The sequence below is a fragment of the Alosa pseudoharengus genome, unplaced genomic scaffold (genome assembly GCF_046254945.1).
Source record: "Alosa pseudoharengus isolate Yale_2024_CS ecotype anadromous, Long Island Sound unplaced genomic scaffold, YU_APseudo_1.1 YU_APseudo_1.1_scf_22, whole genome shotgun sequence".
NCBI classification, from domain to species: Eukaryota; Metazoa; Chordata; class Actinopteri; order Clupeiformes; family Clupeidae; genus Alosa; species Alosa pseudoharengus.
Window position 1 is genome coordinate 34235077 of NW_027468680.1, and position 19449 is coordinate 34254525.

At 39.3% G+C, this 19449-nt stretch overlaps 1 long non-coding RNA gene across 2 annotated transcripts in view; it reads left to right on the top strand.

The window, feature by feature from the left end:
* The first annotated feature begins 8894 nt into the window (after positions 1-8894).
* LOC143139169 (uncharacterized) overlaps positions 8895-19449 on the top strand; it is a 28655-nt gene continuing 18100 nt past the window's right edge. Inside the window, exons 1-3 of one of the 2 annotated variants that reach the window (XR_012990350.1) lie at positions 8895-10445; positions 10519-14981; positions 17892-18001. This is a non-coding gene — a long non-coding RNA (uncharacterized LOC143139169). Of the gene's footprint in view, positions 14982-17891; positions 18002-19449 lie in introns of both variants that reach the window. The other variant, XR_012990349.1, reaches the window with a different exon arrangement.

Sequence of the window (19449 nt, forward strand, 5' to 3'; positions counted from 1 at the left end):
GTGTGTTTCACGGAAATGTAACTTCCGTTGAGAGGAAATCTGCACTCAGTTGTTGAAACAGGGATGGAATGCAACGCCTGACAGGCTAACATTACACAGACACTAAAAAAGGCAATAAAAATCGAACTGAATGTATCAAAAGTGTGTTTCCCAATAAGATAACAACGTCCGTTGAGCGAAATCTGCACTCAGTTGTTTAAACGGGGATCCGTGAAATAGCCACGGGATATGAGTGTCATTAACTTGCATTGAATCGAAATCCGTGTGAGTTTCACGGAAATTTCAGTGATTCCGTGGGCCCACCACGGATTTTGAGTTAAGCGTCCGTGGCTATTTCACGGATTCTGTTGATCTGCAGTCCACTCCGCTCCTCAGAATTCCTGGGCAGAAAACAATATCAATTGCAAAAGTTTAAAGATGCCCTGCCACATGTATTTCATTACTTTGTGGTAATGTCTGAAGTTCTACCATGGACTTGTTCACTTGCTTTACTGAACGATAGCAGTGAAATGACAATAATCAAACATGTCATGAACAGCTAAAAGTGCTGGTAGGTTTACATCTAAAACAGAGTCATTAACTTCCTGTTTCGCTATGTGCAACAACATAAAGGACCGTAGTGCAATATTCCCTAGACTCTGCAACATTTTTTGTGGAAAACATACCTTGAGCCTATCCACCATTGATAGGCTATTGCATCAAACACCTTTTGATACACTCAGTCAGGCATCCTCTCTAAGATGCGAAGAATTTGCAGACTTCTTCAAAAACAAAGTAATTTCTATAAGGGAGGCTATTGGTAACAGGTAATATGTTTGATAGTACACCCAAAAACAGCCCCCCAAAATTAAGGGTCTTTAGCACTATTACTCAAACTGAGCTTAGTAAAATTATAGCTCAAACCGGCTCTTCAACATGTGCTTTGGATCCAATCCCTACTAGATTCCTCAAAAATGTATATGATAGCTTAGCTCCCTTTATTCTCAAGGTAATAAATACCTCATTAGAAACAGGTATATTTCCAACTGCTTTTAAAACCGCTGTTGTGAAACCTTTACTTAAAAAGTCTAATCTTGACCTAATCTGAGCAACTACAGGCCTATATCAAACCTACCGTTCCTGAGCAAGGTACTTGAAAAAGTCGTTTGTAATCAGTTAAATACCTTCCTGAACGAAAACAGTATCCTTGAAAAATTCCAAATCACAGCACAGAAACGGCTCTAGCAAAAATAGTCAATGATCGATCTTAGACTGGCTACTGACTCAAACAAAGTCTCAATTTTTATTCTTCTAGATTTGAGTGCGGCATTTGACACCATTGATCATAGCATTCTAATTCACCACCTTGCGAAGTGGGTGGGTCTCTCTGATAATGCTCTGAACTGGTTTCAAACCTACATTACTGGCAGAGATTTTTATATCAGTCTAGGAGATCATGTGTCTGTAAAACATGACTTGCCTTTTGGTGTGGCCCAGGGGAGCTGCCTTGGTCCCCTGTTCTTTTCCCTATACAGTGATGGCCAAAAGTGTTGGCACCCATGCTAAAGTTGACTGAAAAGAGGAATATAAAATCATCTTTTGGAAATTGATCTTAATGCCTTAAGTGAAAAATTAGGAAATATCTATTACCTATTAGCTGGTTTGATTTGCATTGAGCTCAGTGAGCATCAAACCAGCTAATAGGCTAACTGAAATAACACCCATGCCAATCTCTAGGTATGGTGAAGGGTATGTGATGATGTGGGGCTATTTTAATTCCAAAGGCCAAGGTAACTTTATCAGGATGCACAGTATTCTGGATCCATGAAATAACTGGCCTTTAAAAATAAAAATCTGCCTGTCTCTATGGGAATTTAACATAGGGGTGTCAATACTTATGACCCCTGTATTTTAAGGAAGAATTCCTCTTTTCAGTCAACTTTAGCATGGGTGCCAACACTTTTGGCCATCACTGTATATGCTTCCGTTGGGAAACATCATAAGTCAGCATAATGTTAACTTCCACAGCTACGCAGATGATACCCAATTGTATATTTCTGTGGAGCCAACTAACCCAGATGGCCTTTGCTCCCTCACTGCATGCCTAACCTCCATTAATCAGTGGATGAGCAAAACATTTTTGAAACTAAATTATGACAAAACAGAGCTACTTTTGGTTGGACCAAAACCAAAGCGAGACATTGTTCTTAGTAATCTTGGGAACTTGGCGCATCAGGTCAAACCAAAAGTAACAAGCCTCGGTGTCATCTTAGATGCAGAGTTACGTTTTAAGCCCTATATCAGTAAAGTTACTCAGACAGCCTATTTCCACCTGAGAAACATTGCCAAAGTGCGGCCCTTTTTAACCCAACAAGATGCAGAAAAACTAATTCATGCCATAGCTGTCAACCCTCCCGTTCTTTCCGGGTTTTTCACGTATTTTCACTTTTTTCCCGCTGTCTTCTCGTTTTAATATTTTCCCGTAAATATCCCGTATTTTAACAATCTCATAACATTAGCTCTACCATCGGACTTGTCAGTCTCTGTACTGTTGTCCTGTTGCTACCCCTTGCCCTTCCAGCGAATCAGATGTTTTCAAAGCATCGTTTTGCTTGCTTGAAGGCGACAGTGAGACTATTTAACATGACAGCGTGGTTGTCGTGAGAGCATGATTCAGTGGCACCTGTAGTGTACGGCCGCACGCACTGTGTGTATCGGCCTACCAGGCTATAGCTACAGTATACGAGTAGAGAAAGAATTCCCCCTGTTTGTATATTCACTCCAAGTTGGCCTAACTTCCCAACTCTGCACTGTAGCCCATACACTGCATGACAGGCTGTTTATATTTTTCTCTAAAATAACCAAATGCATTTGTTCAATTGTATGAAGAAGAATTACGCACTAGGCTACTTGGAACGCACACATTATGTTTGCGCAGGACAGAGAATGACACGGGGGCATCGATTACAGAACTTTAGCCTTGTTAGGGCTGTATAAAGTTGACCAAATTATATAGGCTGTTGTTAGGCGTAAATAAAGTTGGCTACTTTGTTGTATTGTTTAGCTGCCCAATGCACGAGCTTGTAATTGCGAAACGGACTAATACTGACGAAGCTGAAGTTGGCCGCACATTCAGAATGCGGTGTAGTTAAGTTTCGATTCCACCTTAAATATTGCAATTTTCTACCGACAGGGGGCAGCGCTGACTGCAAATACGCGATGACACTGGCATTTGCCTAGTAGCAGACGAACATAGGCTACTCCTCACAGACGAATAAAAGCCTTTTTTCTGGTGACTCCATTGTCGACCAATCTTTAAGTAAATGATACAACATGCTTTCTGTCAAATAAATCGGTTCATATTGCACTTGTTTTGGGGGGGCTTTTCTGTTCTTTCTTTACATGAGCTATATTTCATATTTTACAATTTATGCACTAGATTTGATACCCATTGCTCACACATGATTTGCCGTGAGATATTACACCACATCCCGATACTACCGTCTCACAGCGTTCATATGACACCCAGCATGCCAAATTTCGTCGTGGAAAATGCCCATTTTTTTACATTTAAATGACAATATTTCATATTCCACAGTATATGCACTAGATATGATACCTATGGTCCATACATCATTTGCCGTGAAATATTACACCACATCCCGAAACTACAGTCTCTGTGTTTTCATTTGACACCATGCATGGCCAATTTCGTCGTGGAAAATGGCCATATTTCATAGATTTAATTTACATGAGCTATATTTCATATTCCACAATTTATGCACTAGATTTGATACCTATAGCCCATACATCATTTGCCGTGAAATATTACACCACATCCCGAAACTACAGTCTCTGTGCTTTCATTTGACACCATGCATGGCCAATTTCGTCGTGGAAAATGGCCATATTTCATAGATTTAATTTACATGAGCTATATTTCATATTCCACAATTTATGCACTAGATTTGATACCTATAGCCCATACATCATTTGCCGTGAAATATTACACCACATCTCAATACTGCAGTCTCTGAGCTTTCATATGACACCCTGCATGCCAAATTTCGTTGTGGAAAATGGCCATATTTTATAGATTTACTTTACATGAGCTATATTTCATATATTACCATTTGTGCACTTGATTTGATGCCTATTGCCCACACATCATTTGCCGTGAAATATTACACCACATCCCGAAACTACAGTCTCTGAGCTTTCATTTGACACAATGCATGGCCAATTTCGTCGTGGAAATTCACCCTTTTATTACAATTGAAATTACATGAGCTGTTTTTCATATTCCACAATGTATGCACTGGACTTGATACCTATTGCCCACACAACATTTGCCGTAAAATATTACACCACATCCCGATACTACCGTCTCACAGCGTTCATATGCCACCCTGCATGCCAAACTTCGTCGTGGAAAATGGCCATTTTTCTTACATTTTAATTACATGAACTATATTTCATATTCCACAGTATATGCACTAGATTTGATACCTATGGCCCATACATCATTTGCCGTGAAATATTACACCACATCCCGAAACTACAGTCTCTGAGCTTTCATATGACACCTTGCATGCCAAATTCCATCGTGGAAAATGGCCATTTTCCTTACATTTAAGTTAAATGAGCTATATTTCATATTTTACAATTTATGCACTAGATTTGATACCTATTGCCCACACATCATTTGCCGTGAAATATTACACCACATCCCGAAACTACAGTCTCTGAGCTTTCATTTGACACCATGCGTGGCCAATTTCGTCGTGGAAATTCACCCTTTTATTACAATTGAAATTACATGAGCTGTTTTTCATATTCCACAAATGTATGCACTAGATTTGATGCCTATTGCCCAAACATCATTTGCCGTAAAATATTACACCACATCCCGATACTACCATCTCACATCGTTCCTATGACACCCTGCATGCCAAATTTCGTCGTGGAAAATGGCCATTTTCCTTACATTTAAGTTACATGAGCTATATTTCATATTTGACAAATTATGCACTAGATTTGATGCCTATTGCCCACACATCATTTGCCGTGAAATATTACACCCTATCCCGATACTACCGTCTCACAGCGTTCCTATGACACCCTGCATGCCAAATTCCATCGTGGAAAATGACCCTTTTTCATAGATTTAATTTACATGAGCTATATTTCATATTTGACAAATTATGCACTAGATTTGATGCCTATTGCCCACACATCATTTGCCGTGAAATATTACACCCTATCCCGAAACTACAGTCTCTGAGCTTTCATATGACACCTTGCATGCCAAATTCCATCGTGGAAAATGGCCATTTTCCTTACATTTAAAGTTAAATGAGCTATATTTCATATTTTACAATTTATGCACTAGATTTGATACCTATTGCCCACACATCATTTGCCGTGAAATATTACACCACATCCCGAAACTACAGTCTCTGAGCTTTCATTTGACACCATGCGTGGCCAATTTCGTCGTGGAAATTCACCCTTTTATTACAATTGAAATTACATGAGCTGTTTTTCATATTCCACAAATGTATGCACTAGATTTGATGCCTATTGCCCAAACATCATTTGCCGTAAAATATTACACCACATCCCGATACTACCATCTCACAGCGTTCCTATGACACCCTGCATGCCAAATTTCGTCGTGGAAAATTGCCATTTTCCTTACATTTAAGTTACATGAGCTATATTTCATATTTGACAAATGATGCACTAGATTTGATGCCTATTGCCCACACATCATTTGCCGTGAAACATTACACCCTATCCCGATACTAATGTCTCACAGCGTTCCTACACCCTGCATGCCAAATTCCATCGTGGAAAATGGCCCTTTTTCATAGATTTAATTTACATGAGCTATATTTCATATTCCACAATTTATGCACTAGATTTGATACCTATGGCCCAAACATAATTTGCCGTGAAATATTACACCACATCCCGATACTGCAGTCTCTGAGCTTTTATATGACACCATGCATGGCCAATTTCGTTGTGGAAAATGGACATATTTCATAGATTTAATTTACATGAGCTATATTTCATATTTTACCATACTTAATACCTATTGCCCACACATCATTTGCCCTGAAATATTACACCTCATCCCGATACAGTCTTTGAGCTTTCATATGACACCCTGCATGCCAAATTCTATCGTGGAAAATGGCCATTTTTCATACATGTAATTTATATGAGCTATATTTCATATTTTACAATTTATTCACTAGATTTGATACCTATTGCCCATACATCAATTACACCATATCCCGATACTACAGTCTCTCAGCTTTCATTTGCCACCATGCATGGCCAATTTTGTCATGGAAAATCCCCATTTCATTACAATTGAAATTCTATGAGCTATATTTCATGTTTTACGATTTATGCAGATTTGATCCCTATTTGGCGTGACATACAGCACATCCAGATACAACAGACTTTGCACTACTTAAAAAATCTCACAAATTCTATGTGTGCTCATGTATAGCATAAATGAGAATTGCTCTCTTATTTCACACTTCTACTGTCAGTCATAACTGTTGAAATCTGACAATGATCACGAGGAGCGTGTAATTACATCCATTGTGCAGTTATTCTTTTTTTCTGAAATATAGCTCATGTAACTTAAATGTAAGGCCACGATGGAATTTGGCATGCAAGGTGTCATATGAAAGCTCAGAGACTGTAGTTTCGGGATGTGGCGTAATATTTTACGGCAAATGATGTTTGGGCAATAGGCATCAAATCAAGTGCACAAATGGTAAAATATGAAATAAGTAAATCTATAAAATATGGCCATTTTCCACGACGAAAGTTGGCATGCAGGGTGTCATATGAAAGCTCAGAGACTGTAGTTTCGGGATGTGGTGTAATATTTTACGGCAAATGATGTTTGGGCAATAGGCATCAAATCAAGTGCACAAATGGTAAAATATGAAATAAGTAAATCTATAAAATATGGCCATTTTCCACAACGAAAGTTGGCATGCAGGGTGTCATATGAAAGCTCAGAGACTGTAGTATCGGGATGTGGTGTAATATTTCACGGCAAATGATGTGTGGGCAATAGGTATCAAATCTAGTGCATAAACTGTGGAATATGAAATATAGCTCATGTAAATTAAATGTAAGGAAAATGGCCATTTTCCACGATGGAATTTGGCATGCAAGGTGTCATATGAAAGCTCAGAGACTGTAGTTTCGGGATGTGGTGTAATATTTCACGGCAAATGATGTATGGGCCATAGGTATCAAATCTAGTGCATATACTTTGGAATATGAAATATAGTTCATGTAATTAAAATGTAAGAAAAATGGCCATTTTCCACGACGAAGTTTGGCATGCAGGGTGTCATATGAACGCTGTGAGACGGTAGTATCGGGATGTGGTGTAATATTTTACGGCAAATGTTGTGTGGGCAATAGGTATCAAGTCCAGTGCATACATTGTGGAATATGAAAAACAGCTCATGTAATTTCAATTGTAATAAAAGGGTAAATTTCCACGACAAAATTGGCCATGCATGGTGTCAAATGAAAGCTCAGAGACTGTAGTATCGGGATGTGGTGTAATATCTCACGGCAAGTGATGTGTGAGCAATAGGTATCAAATCTAGTGCATAAATTGTGGAATATGAAATATAGCTCATGTAAATTAAATCTATGAAATAGGCCCATTTTCCACTACGAAATTGGCCATGCATGGTGTCAAATGAAAGCTCAGAGACTGTAGTATCGGGATGTGGTGTAATTTTTCACGGCAAATGATGTGTGGGCAATGGGTATCAAATCTAGTGCATAAATTGTAAAATATGAAATATAGCTCATGTAACTTAAATGTAAGGAAAATGGCCATTTTCCACGATGGAATTTGGCATGCAAGGTGTCATATGAAAGCTCAGAGACTGTAGTTTCGGGATGTGGTGTAATATTTCACGGCAAATGATGTATGGGCCATAGGTATCAAATCTAGTGCATATACTGTGGAATATGAAATATAGTTCATGTAATTAAAATGTAAGAAAAATGGCCATTTTCCACGACGAAGTTTGGCATGCAGGGTGTCATATGAACGCTGTGAGACGGTAGTATCGGGATGTGGTGTAATATTTTACGGCAAATGTTGTGTGGGCAATAGGTATCAAGTCCAGTGCATACATTGTGGAATATGAAAAACAGCTCATGTAATTTCAATTGTAATAAAAGGGTAAATTTCCACGACAAAATTGGCCATGCATGGTGTCAAATGAAAGCTCAGAGACTGTAGTATCGGGATGTGGTGTAATATCTCACGACAAATGATGTGTGAGCAATAGGTATCAAATCTAGTGCATAAATTGTGGAATATGAAATATAGCTCATGTAAATTAAATCTATGAAATAGGCCCATTTTCCACGATGGAATTTGGCATGCAAGGTGTCATATGAAAGCTCAGAGACTGTAGTCTCGGGATGTGGTGTAATATTTCACGGCAAATGATGTATGGACCATAGGTATCAAATCTAGTGCATATACTGTGGAATATGAAATATAGTTCATGTAATTTAAATGTAACAAAAATGGCAATTTTCCACGACGAAGTTTGGCATGCTGGGTGTCATATGAACGCTGTGAGACGGTAGTATCGGGATGTGGTGTAATATTTCACGGCAAATGTTGTGTGGGCAATAGGTATCAAGTCTAGTGCATACATTGTGGAATATGAAAAACAGCTCATGGAATTTCAATTGTAATAAAAGGGTGAATTTTCACGACGAAATTGGCCATACATGGTGTCAAATGAAAGCTCAGAGACTGTTGTATCGGGATGTGGTGTAATATCTCACGGCAAATCATGTGTGAGCAATGGGTATCAAATCTAGTGCATAAATTGTAAAATATGAAATATAGCTCATGTAAAGAAGAAACAGAAAAGCCCCCCCAAAACAAGTGCAATATGAACCGATTTATTTGACAGAAAGCATGTATCATTTACTTAAAGATTGGTCGACAATGGAGTCACCAGAAAAAAAGGCTTTTATTCGTCTGTGAGGAGTAGCCTATGTTCGTCTGCTACTAGGCAAATGCCAGTGTCATCGCGTATTTGCAGTCAGCACTGCCCCCTGTCGGTAGAAAATTGCAATATTTAAGGTGGAACGGAAACTTGACTACACCGCATTCTGAATGTGCGGCCAACTTCAGCTTCGTCTAATACTGCAACCCTTCCAACGTTGGGGGACGAATGTTGACATTTTCCCGTATTCTGCGTGAGAAACCCGGGAAATCTCCCTTATTTTCAATGCCCAATGTTGACAGATATGATTCATGCTTTTATCACTAGCAGGTTAGACTACTGCAATGCACTTTTCACTGGTCTTCCCAAAAAACATCTAAAGAAATTGGCACTCATACAGAACTCTGCGGCTAGACTTTTAACTAAGACCAAGAAGAGAGAACACATCACCCCTGTGTTGGCTGAACTGCACTGGCTCCCTGTTTCCTATAGAATTGATTTTAAGGTTATGTTACTACAAAGCTCTAAATGGCATAGCACCTTCATATATCTCTGAGCTTTTAATATCAACCACAAAGGAAACTTAGATCATCCAATTGTAATCTTTTAATTGTACCCAAAGTGCTCCACAAGCAAAGTGGAGAAGCTGCTTTTATCCATTATGCCCCAAAACAATGGAACACCCTGCCTCTGTACATCAAGCAGGCGAGTTCAGTAAATATTTTTAAAAAAGATTTGAAAACATACCTGTATAGGAAAGCCTTTAGTTAACTCATCTTATCCTGTAGACTACTTTTTCAGATTATTCTACATCTGCTGCCATTGGAGGGCGCAGCCAGCCAGAAGCAGATGGGCTCCCCCTATTAAGTCAGGTTCTGCTCAAGGTTTCTTCCTGGAATATGGGAGTTTTTCCTTGCCACAGTTGCCATATGGCTCGCTTGTGGGGGGTTAAGGCTGCCAGTCTTGAATGTCTGTGTATAAAGTCAAATAATTGCGACATATGCTAAGAACAAGCTAAGGCTGGCTGCTTGGAGTCCGCATCAACGGGGCCTAAACATTTGTTAGTGTAGCCGGACGAGTCCTTACCTGGGGCATAGTGATCGGTTTTGTTGTGTCTCGCTCCTGCCCCGCCTACTTCGTAAGTGGGTAATTGGCAGCTGTGCTCCATAAAAAGGGAGTGGGGCTATCTAGGGCAGACGTCTGCTTTGTCCAGGGACGACTCTGACCGACCTATCGCCTATCCCCGACGTTTGTTCCACCATTTGCTCCAGGTAGGCTGGAGTCTTTGTCTGAGGAACATTCGTTTGTGCACTGATGTGCCGGAAAGTTCAGAACTTTTGTTTACATTCCAGTAACAGCAGTCGCTGCTAAACTACTGGCTGGATATTCTCACGGCTGCTCTTTCCCCCGGTGTGCTCATCAATTCCAGCTTAGGTAGGTGTACTCCTTCCTGTGTGCAAACATTATCGCATAGCTAGGCCACTCTTACGTTATCTGTTAATTACAGCAACATCACGGAGTGTTGCGCTGTCCGGGCTCCCTACATCTGACGTTAGCTGTTGCATGGTAGGTTTTAGCTTTATTTACCTCGATTTACCTACATTAAACATAACGTTAGAGCAGTGTTTTTCAACCTTTTTTGTGCCACGGCACACTTTTGACACTTAAAATGTCCCACGGCACACTAACATCCTGTGTGAAGAAAAAATAAACATACCATAGCCTAAAATTTCAAATAATACACAGATGGCTGGCTTCTATGCAAGACCTGCTCAATAAAACAAGCGCCCTCTGTCATTTGTAGGTGACTATATCTAATTTAATTGTTGTTTTGAACTGGATATGTGATTCTGTGAATTCTGGATATGGGGCCCCCGTTGTACAATGCCTGCATACCACAAATAGTGCAATCATACAATCAATGAGAGCATGTGGTTCTAAATTCTTTGATGCAACAGTTGCTTTTCTGGACCAGTGAGTGCAAGGGCGTAGGTTTGGTCTGAGCTTTGGTGAGGACACTACCCACTAATTCCCCCGGAAAAAAAAAAGGAAAAGCCACTCAACTCTTTCACCAGCCACTATAGATATAAAATGATTAAAATGTGCTACTGTCCAACTTGATCTATACTGTGTAGCACATAATCTGATTTTATATGTATACATATGTAGGCTATATTAACATTTATTTTCTATTTGGTCTGTTATGAAATCATGCATTGACCCATTTAAGCACAGCTCAGTTTTAAGAAACTTAAATACATGCATGCTTAGCATTTTGTGAAAAGAATCATTAAGGCTACATTGACAACTCTTAACCATAAGCTGCCTGTATATTTTCTAATAGGCCTATTTACAGATATCTAGGCGATGTAAGCACAGCTCAGTTTTAAGAAATGCTTAAAGCCGAAAGACCATGTTGAATTTTTCTACAATTTATTTCAAAACCGGATTACTCTGGAACAGCTAACTATACACGGGAATGCTTTACACCGTTGTGTTCGGTAAGGTCTGCTGTTTATTCTGATATATGGGTTGTCATGTGTTGCGTGAAGAGTGTGTAGGCCTAAGATATTCCACCGAGACGAATGGATGTGGAGATGGGCACAGAGAATAATTATTAAATCTCTTGAAGTAAATTTTTCTCGCGAACTGTTTATCACAGCAAATGGTGGCTATAGCACCGTTTAAAAGCTGAGAAAAGGCTCTTTCATGTGACACATGTGTGATGAGTAGCCTACTCGAGGAGTTCAACAGAGAAGAATGGATGAATTTGGACGCACTTCATATGCCTTGCAGTGAAGTGAAGCTGAAGCGCAGCGTCTCCTGCGGCTCACTAGTTATTATAGGTAACTTAAAATCAGCGCGATTTACCTTTATAGGCTACTGCACATTACACGATCTGTACGAGATGATCCGCAGCAAAGTGAGAAAGTATTTAACTCTTTGTAGCGCATGTGAGCGCTTTCCCCCCCACTTCAACCTGAATATTGGTGGGGACATTTCAGTCGTAATCTGACATTGGTGTGGACACGTCCTTCGGTCTCCACGCAAATCTACGCCCCTGAGTGAGTGACATTTGGGTAATTTTCTGCGGCACACCTGATGATCTCTCACTAGTGTGCCGCGGCACAGTGGTTGAAAAACACTGCTTTAGAGTAATGACTCTGTACTCCTTATAGGATCTGTATGGTATCCTGATGTGGTGACGGCCTTGCTGTTTTGTTCCTGTTTGGGGTTTGCTGTGTGGAGCGCCTTCCGCTTCTCTCTGTGGCCTTCCATCGCTGCGTCTCTGATGCATAATTGCTAGCTAACCTGGTGGTGGCTATCTGCTTGGGCCTGTTTAGTGCGGACGTGCGTGTTTGTTGCATGAGTGTGCATGTGTGGGAGTTTGGTTTGCTTGCTGCTCTATTGATGCTCGGTGCTTTTTTCTGTATTTTGTTTTGTCTTATTTGTACTCATTTGTTGTTGTTTTTATACTGCATGTACTGTCAAGTGGGCTTTCCCTGTGTATGTTGCTTGTCTCTCCTGCTGGGGGCTGCATTGGGCGCATGTTGGAGGGTTTATTCTCCTCTGGTGGTGTTTATCCCTTATTGTGTGTGCTGTGTTAATTAGTTTAGATAAGTCACCTTTTCATTTTGATTTGCAGTGTGGTTTGAATCACAGATTTCGCCTCAGAGGCTTTGACATCTGCCCTCTACGGCAAGCCCAATCTAGTGTCAACATTGATCCTGACTGGCATTAGATGGTGTTGCTCTGTTATTGAAGTGCATGTACATTGATCCTGTTTTGAATAAATAAATTATTATAGTTTTGTATTGTAATATCACGTCTCTGCCTATTATTCAGACTACCAACTTGTGTGACCCTAGTGGTAAACAGGAAATTATCAGGTTAATTTAACGGGTAGGTTCCTGGGTAACAGGGTATTAGAACCTGGTAACTGTTTATATACAAGGTAGGCTACTGTCACATTAGCCTAGGCATTTGTCAGCAAAGCCTTTATATATATATATCCATAGTAGTATAATAGTATTTCTGATATGTTGCTGATTGGATCATAAACGGCCACAGCAACAAAGGGGAATGACTGACTCTTCTTTAATAACTGTTACATGTTATTTTTTTATATTTCTGATATGTTGCTGATTGGATCATAAACGGCCACAGCAATGAAGAGAAGTAAAAGTGATTGATAATGACTGACTGAATGAATTTGGAATCACACTCATGTTTTTGTATACTAGGAATCACTCTCCCCACACACTCTGTCACACATGATAAACAAAAAGGTGTTTCACTAACTGGCCTAAATGTTCTATTTCAATTTAATTTTCAATTTAATTTCACTTATACACGTCTCATTGTGCTTTATAGAACGTTAAACATTCAGAGAGAGCCCATGAGTAACAGGGGCAAGGAAAAACTCCCTAGAATTGGAGATACATGATAATGAATAGGTTAATTAGGTGTAGAGAATGTTTAAAGCCACCTGAGGTATAACCAGTCACAGAAAGTATCGATTTGAATGTTAAATCTTCAAAAAAATAAGCATAATGTGCTTTCCTTGCTGACTGTTTGGAATTATTGTAGTTAATGTAATCTTACTGCTCTTTTGACAGAGAGCACATTTCTTTTTCACTTGGAGCATGCCAACACATATGCCGTTCACTAAAGTGTAAATAATAATAAAAAAAATGGGGCCCAGTGATGCACATCTGTTAAGCTGCTTAATTGATCTTTAATGTATGCTTTGGGATGTTGTACTGTATATTTTCAATCCAAACAAGATGTACACCCTGAAACAATTAAGCAGTAAGCCCTGCAAGACCTTACTGTAGGTTTCAATTGTAGAACAGGAAAGGTGATTTTAGACATTGTTTTGCATCATGCCTAACACCACCCCTTTGTTCTAAAAATCAGAATGGTTGCCAAGCAACACAAAGACACAGCAACTCTAACTTTTGTATCAATTCATGGTGTATAAATAAATAATGACATGCAGTCAGCATTAAGGGTTGCGTTGGACTTTTCAATGGCTTCGAACATGATTCATCGAACATGAATCCTAATCAAGTACCGAAAGTATCCATTTTAGAATGTTAAACTATACTATGCAAAATCCCCCTTCTGTGTCTCTCTTTGCAGAAAACCCTTCTCTCAGCAGTGAGATGAAAACATGGTTCATTAAAGTTTATTTCCAGTCCTTTGATTTAGTTGTACAATATAGGTGTGGAATTTAAATGTTATTTTAACATTGCATTTGTGTAGAAATGCTGTTTTCCCCTGTATGTATCCCCCTTTCAATGTGTTGAAATGGTGGAAAGAAACAACCCCTGCTCCTCAAGACTACTGTAGCTTTACACTTGCCAACTTATCCAAAAGAAAACATTTTGACTACCATTATCTCTCTTTCTGTCTATTTGTGTTTTCTGCTCTCTCCCTCCTTTTTTATTTTTCCCTCCCACTGTTTTTCCCAAGAAAGAATTTGCTTAGACCTTCTGGCTGTGTGGCTTTGACAGGGACTTGGAACGTCTGAAAGTATGTAGACTTACTAAAAAGAGGACAAAGGGATAGACGAAAGGAGAGAAGAGTAACAGAGCAAAGGGAGAACAAAAGGGAATAGTTTTATAGAAAACCACTTTTGGCAGCCAACTAAATGTTGTAGCCATCTCATGATGTTTGCTTTGTTCCCGAAAAGATGGTGTAACCGTTCTCTTACTCTGTCTATACTGGCAGTCCTGTTGTCTCTTTTCCATGGCCACAGCTTCCATGCAGTTCAGGGTGAGGATTACTATCGGAGGGTCCAGCTAAATCGTGAGCATTATCACCACATACCTGAATCAGACCAGCATGCCCTTGAGAGACACCAGCTGCAGGGCAACAACCGAAGTGGAAAGTCTGCTTTCAGAAAAGCACATAAAACTAGCGCTGAGAGGAATACACAAGCCACTGGGGGATCAGAGACATCAGGTAAACATGTTCCTCTACTTTGCTTAAATTGTCCTTTTAACCCAAAACTTCTATCAGTAAAATTATCTCCACTAATACTCACTTTCTCAGTAACCCTCTGATCATTTGACCCTCAGATCATCTGAAACCTTAGAATATTCATTTGGAAAACAATATTACTGCTGAACCTCTGTGGTAAGAGGGATGTAGGGTTAATGAATGATGGCATCTAGAAGGAATACTCATTGTGGGTGTGCCTGTTTCTTGAGCAGTTGTGGGTGGGCCATTTATATTTTGCCAACAGTGTGTGGGTTTAAATACAAACATACAAACAGAGCCAGAACACAGGCAATCAGGCTCAAGGTTTCTTCCGGGAATATGGGAGTTTTTCCTTGCCACTGTTGCCATATGACGTGCTTGTCGGGGGTTAAGGCTGCCAGTCGTCCGGTCGTTGTGTTCCTTAAACGTCTGTATATAAATTAATATAATCACAACAAATACTAAGAACATACTTAGGCTAACTGCTTAGAGTCCACATCAACGGGGCCTAAGCATTTGTTAGCCTAAGCATTTGTTAGCAAAGCCTATACTACCGCAACAACTTGCTGCGTAAGCCACAAAATGTATTATTGTTGTTATTATTTTCTTCTCTATTATTGTGTTATTATTTTCTTCTCTATTATTGTGTTAAATGTTCCAAATGTAAAGCCCTTTGAGCTGCATTCTGTGTATGAATGGTGCTATACAATTAAATCTTATTATTATTATTTTTAAACGCCACCTAAATTCTTTGAGTGTTTCTAGTTGCTAGTTCATTTTTATTGTGTTTTTTCCCTTCTGTTTTTACTGCTTTTGTGTGCGGTACAACGGCATGTAACAAGATTGATAACAGCCTGAGGCACAGAAGGAAGGGAAGTGAGAACTGGCAAAAGAGCATCTTTCTCAATTCGCCAACCCATAGTTTCCGGTGGAGGCAGTGCAGGTCTTTGTTGATTTGCTTGGAGCCATACAGCTGCTTAGTGTAGTGTGCCCTCTTGATATGGAATGATAATGCATCATGGCTTGGGGGCAGTCTCTCCAAAAGAACAGCCTGAGCAAATAGAAAGAGGCCCTGGCACTGTTTGATGACGTGCATGAGCCAGCTTTGAAAACCTCGCAAATGAAGGCTTCCACATCAGCACAGGTGGTACTGCTTAGGTCACCTCTGCACCAGTCTATAACTCATTTTCGACCAAAAATGCAGTTACTGCCTTTTGCCTTTGTAGGGCAGTATTGTAATCTCACAATGGAAAAAATGAGGAAAAATCCAACCTTGAAGGGAAGCGAATTTATTTTGAGAAAAAGATACATCTCATAAAGAAATAAATATTTAAAAAAAAAACATGTCACTCACAATTATTGGCACCCCTGCTTGTCATACCTTAAGCCTCCCTTTTCCAATTTCCAACAGCTTGTAGATTAAACAGTATTAAACAGTAAAGGGCCTAGGATCGATCCCTGAGGAACACCACAGGTCAGGGGATACTGGTGTTGAGGTGTAATTCTCTATGGCAACAAAGTAGCTCCTGTCGGTAAGATTGTAACCACTTTATGACGACACCTGAAAATCCAACCCAGTGCTCCAGTCTGTGGAGTAGTATACGGTGGTCAACTGTATCAAATGCTGCACTCAGGTCCAGTAGTACTAGAACAGATGCTTTGCCAGCATCTGTATTTAGACGAATGTCATTTATCACCTTGACCAGGGCTGTTTCGGTGCTGTGATTTCCACGAAAGCCAGATTGAAAGTCATCAAAATAGTTTTGTGACGATAAAGTAGTTAATTGGTTAAAAACAGTTTTTTCAATGATCTTTCCAACAAAAGGTAGATTAGATATTGGTCTGTAGTTGCCTAATATCGAAGGATCCAAGTTATTCTTTTTGAGTAGGGGCTTTACAACTGCATTTTTAAGGGATTTAGGGAAAATGCCACTTTGTAAAGATGTATTTATAATCTGAAGCACATCTGCAGTAATAAGATGCATGACCGATTTAAAAAAGCTACTGGGTAAGGTATCCAGTTGGCAGGTAGCAGAACTGAGATTTTAAACCGTTTTAATTAGTGTTTCACAGTTGATAGGGCTGAATTCTAACATTTGGTGTATGGGTCTTCTTTCAGTAGCTGGCATTTCTAAAACAAGAGTTATTTGCAAGTGTGTTGTTATGTTCAGTCTTTTTTTTTTTTTAATTTTGCTACTGAAAAAGGATGCAAACTCCTCACATTTGTCAACTGAGAAAAGTTCTGGTGTTATGTCAGTTGGGGGATTTGTTAACCTCTCAACAGTGGAGAAAAGCACACAAGCATTATTTATATTCCTGTTTATAATGTCAGAGAAAAAGTTCTGCCTTGCCTTGCAAATTGCATAGTTATACTGGCGTAGCATGTCTTTATGAATTTGGTAGTCAATTTGTAGTTTGGTCTTGCGCCATTTTCTCTCTGTTTTCCTGCATTCTCTTTTGGCTTGTTTAATCACTGGATTGTGTCTCCATGGTGCAGTTTGCTTGTTGTTAACTTTTTTCATTTTTACTGGGGCAATGTCATCCATGATTTGTCCAACTAGTTTTTTTTATCTTGATATAAGATTAATAACACTTGGTTAGATTTTATTTTTTGCAGTGTATGAAGATTTTCACATAAAAAGGTCAATACCATAATAAGGTCAAACAACTCCCCCATCAAAATCAAGTGCAAAAATGTCTTGTTATAAGCAAATAATAGAAAAATAAGCATACATTCACTTGATTTAAGGTTAGGCTATAGTAATTTCCTTTGCAAAGTAGGTGGCATTCTAGTATCAAGAGTGCAGTATGTGGCCTAAATAGACTAAGTTGAGTGCAGCCACCTCAGATATTCCTTAATATCGAATAATATTCTTTTTTTTTGTTCTGTAGAATGCCCACCAATGGGCCTGGAGACCCTAAAAATTGATGATGTTCAGCTTCATGCCTCTACTATGAAACGCTACGGACTAGGACCTCACCGAGGACGTCTAAACATTCAGGTTGGTCTTCCCTGGAGCAAAAACAGAACTGTGAATGTGACAGAAACGTGACATGAATAGTAAATAAGTAAGGAAGTATAGTGTCTTCTGCTTATCAGTTTTCCTGAAATTTAAATGAAAGGCTTGAGATGCTGATATTTTTGTCTCAAACTAAAATGTAAACGGTGTACACCAGATAATTCCCATGACTTTTCCATGATTTTTTGACAAATTTCTATGACCTTATATTCCCTAAAACATCACATCAATTAGCCTACAAAATACACAGTAAACAGTTGACAGTGTTATTAAGTGTTAATTTTTCAGAGACATATTGTTCAGTGTTCATTAGTGTTAATTAGTGTAACTTCGGGAGTTGTTTGAACAAACATGTACACCCACCGTGTAATTAAAACTCACAACCTAGTGTTTTAAGTGGGTGTGAATGTACGTACTCTGGGGTGGAGTCATTTACACTTCCGGTCCTTCAGTTGAGATTTTTGAAAAGAAGATGGACGCCATTGAAGTACAGCGTGGGATTGTAAAAGGTAAAGTAATTTGTTCCCTCTACTTCTGTAAGCTAGCATGAAAACTACGACAAATACACAATTAAGTAATGTCACATCACAGGTATATGTTTTCATACCAACGTGTTTTACCTACTATGAAATATTGGTGACGTTAGCTTGGTCGCTAGCTAGTAGCAAGGTCGCTAGCTAGCTCAGAAAATGTTTGGTAAAACATCCAGCAAGCTAACATAACTTCGGTTGGTTATAACCTTGAAATGGTCAGGTTTATGTTAATTTGTAATACTTAAACTGTAAACTGACATTAATATAATATTGGAGTCGACAACGTCTTAAAGTCCTTTTTGAAATTCGAAAAGGCGGTTGGAATTTGCTAGCACTACCCACTGAGGGAATAGCTCTAACATGCTAACGTAGCTGCTTAACATTAGTTACAGCCAGGACTCCACTGTTCATAGCGATCTAAGGTTAGTGTGCTGCTAAATGCTCACCTGGCACAAATTAATCTGTTGACTGACTAATTATAACAATCTGTCGACTAATTGACGTTTGGTTGAACTGAACATTATTTGCTTGGTTATGTAGCGTCCGAGGTAAGGCTCACTTAAGAACATGCACGCTGATATGTAAAACTTTGGATGAGACAATGGCTCTCCGTTTAATGGCGGCTCACCCAAGGGGGCAGGCGAATTCCCGGAAGTAGAAGCATCGATGTAGCGGTGGTTATCAACTCTCTGCTAACCCCATAGAACGCCCATTCATTTAGGATTTTTTTGAACTCTCATAACTTCATATAACATATATCATGTGCCGATATTTTAGCTTCTGTGTTATCTACATAAACAATAAAAGGCAAAACAAGACTCGACTACCTCGTACGTAACGTTAGGTTCCCGTAAGAAGAATGTTTAGCATGTCCGGTTAAGGGGAAGCTAACGCACT